The sequence below is a fragment of the Ornithodoros turicata genome, unplaced genomic scaffold (genome assembly GCF_037126465.1).
Source record: "Ornithodoros turicata isolate Travis unplaced genomic scaffold, ASM3712646v1 Chromosome25, whole genome shotgun sequence".
Lineage (NCBI taxonomy): Eukaryota > Metazoa > Arthropoda > Arachnida > Ixodida > Argasidae > Ornithodoros > Ornithodoros turicata.
Genome location: NW_026999346.1, coordinates 2,176,254 through 2,178,242, shown reverse-complemented (window position 1 = coordinate 2,178,242; position 1,989 = coordinate 2,176,254). Strand labels below are relative to the sequence as shown.

Here is a 1,989-nt window from a genome sequence, read left to right as displayed (position 1 = left end):
ACTGCTTAGATTGCAATTCAACTGCGAAATGTCGGAAGATCGTGACCAAGTCTGACATCGAAACAGGTCCAGCGACTAAGCGCTCAATCAAGGGTCTATCAGGAAGCCCTGCCTCTGTGAAATCTCTCATGACATTTTCCATGAGCTCAGGTGTTATCGCACCAGCTGCCCCGTCAGGAGCCCCGGAGTTCGGCGCCGCCACCGCCACACCGGCCGTTGGCTCGGCCAAAATCCAGCGCCACCGCCTCACCAACAGACCCGCCGTCCGCATTGTGGGAGTTTGTAGTGCAGCTTTGAATGGCTTGGCACGTATGAGAGGACTTACAAGCCTCTACCGATATGGCTGGACCTTGAGGAGAAACATCCTCGTCGACGTCCTTTGGGCCCAGAGGGCCACTTACTTTGGATATGGTACTTCGGTTTGGGGGCTCAATTCTGCCGCCACCAAAAGGTCCGTCAGCTGAGAAATGTTTTCTGCACCTGATGAACTTAGTGCTCCCACACCCAGGACGGAAACGGTCTGGGTAGTCTCAAGGCCATAGGCCTCCTTGTACGTAGATAACAGACGGTCGGTCTCCATCGGCGCCGCCGGACACGCCCGAGCCCCCGTCCACTGCGGCAGTGGCCCCGCCTCCCCCAGGAGCCTCCGAGACCCTCAGCGGGGACGACTCTCTTCTTTGCTCTTGCAACCAGTCCGGGGCAATCAGAGTGAACGCGGCCGTCACAGTCGACCCCACCTGGGTTAATTGGTCTTCTTCCCTCGTTATTGGAGCTTGAGTAGCCCCTTGCAACCAGTCGGGAGGTGTATCCGTCGCCGAAGAGGCACCTCTCGCAGACATTGCCGCCACTGTTGGGGTCTGTAGAGCCATTTTAAGGATACCTTTGTACTTCTGCAGGTGACTTTTCATACTGATGCTCATCAGGGTCCTCGAGGTAAATCGTTTAGCGAGTTCCTGGTTTATGAAGGGGTGGTTTAAGAGAGTCACCTCCAGGTTCGCTAAGGCCCCGAGCTCTGAGTCGGTCCAAAGACCGTGCGAGATAACGCCGCGTACTCCAGCGACGTTGTTGCTGTCTGCGTCACAGGGTCTGGGTGGGGCTGAAGCAACCAAGTCTTGTAAATCTGGATGCGGAGAAGCTGCATCAGAAGCTACAGGAGGTTGCGAAAGGGCAGGATGTTTTCTGCCGCACTTCGTGACGTGCTATGATATAGACCGTACCAGGGCGAACTCCTTTTCGAGAGAAATCGATATGATAATGAAAGAATTGATGTTCTGAGGCTGGAACAACATAGAAGGGACAAATACATACAAAGCCTCAATTTGCCTAAGAAATTAACGATGAAAGATGAAAGTCACTGAAAAGGTCAGCCAGCTGTAGGACTCGAACCCACATCTTCTGGATTGCCGGTCCAGGGCTCTACCAACTGAGCTAAGCTAACACGCCTTCTCAGTGACTTCCAGAGTGCGTCATCTGAAGGGACAAACCAGCCACTCTCTCTCACTCATCCTCCTTTCACTCTTACATTTTTGCACACTCACACACACATTCATACGACGGGATCGACGCAGGCGGCAACTGTTGAACATGAAATAATTGATGTTCTGAGGCTGGAACAACATAGCTTAGCTTAGCTCCATTGGTAGAACCCTGGACCGGCAATCCAGAAGATGTGGGTTCGAGTCCTACAGCTGGCTAACCTTTTCAGTGACTTTCATCTTTCATCGTTAACTTCCATGATGTTTGAACATTGTGGACTTGTGTATAATGCTCTTGAAATTTGATACGGGATGTACTAAGAATCCCGCATATATCACATGCCAGGTCTTTAGGCGGGTATACTATCATTTTATGACTCATCGTGGTACTTGATAAAATGAGCACAGAGCATAAAAGGGGAAGGGACGGGGTGCAGTATGTAACTAGGCAGCGTACCCAGTTCTTGATCAAATACTTAGAGCAAAACTTTTCTGCACTCCACGGGTCTAAGAC

General features: G+C 51.6%; 1 non-coding gene across 1 annotated transcript; it reads right to left on the bottom strand.

Moving 5' to 3' along the window:
- Positions 1-1,365: 1,365 nt before the first annotated feature.
- Positions 1,366-1,438, bottom strand: Trnaa-ggc (transfer RNA alanine (anticodon GGC)). The gene has a single exon. It is a non-coding gene; the product is annotated as a tRNA-Ala (tRNA).
- Positions 1,439-1,989: the final 551 nt, after the last annotated feature.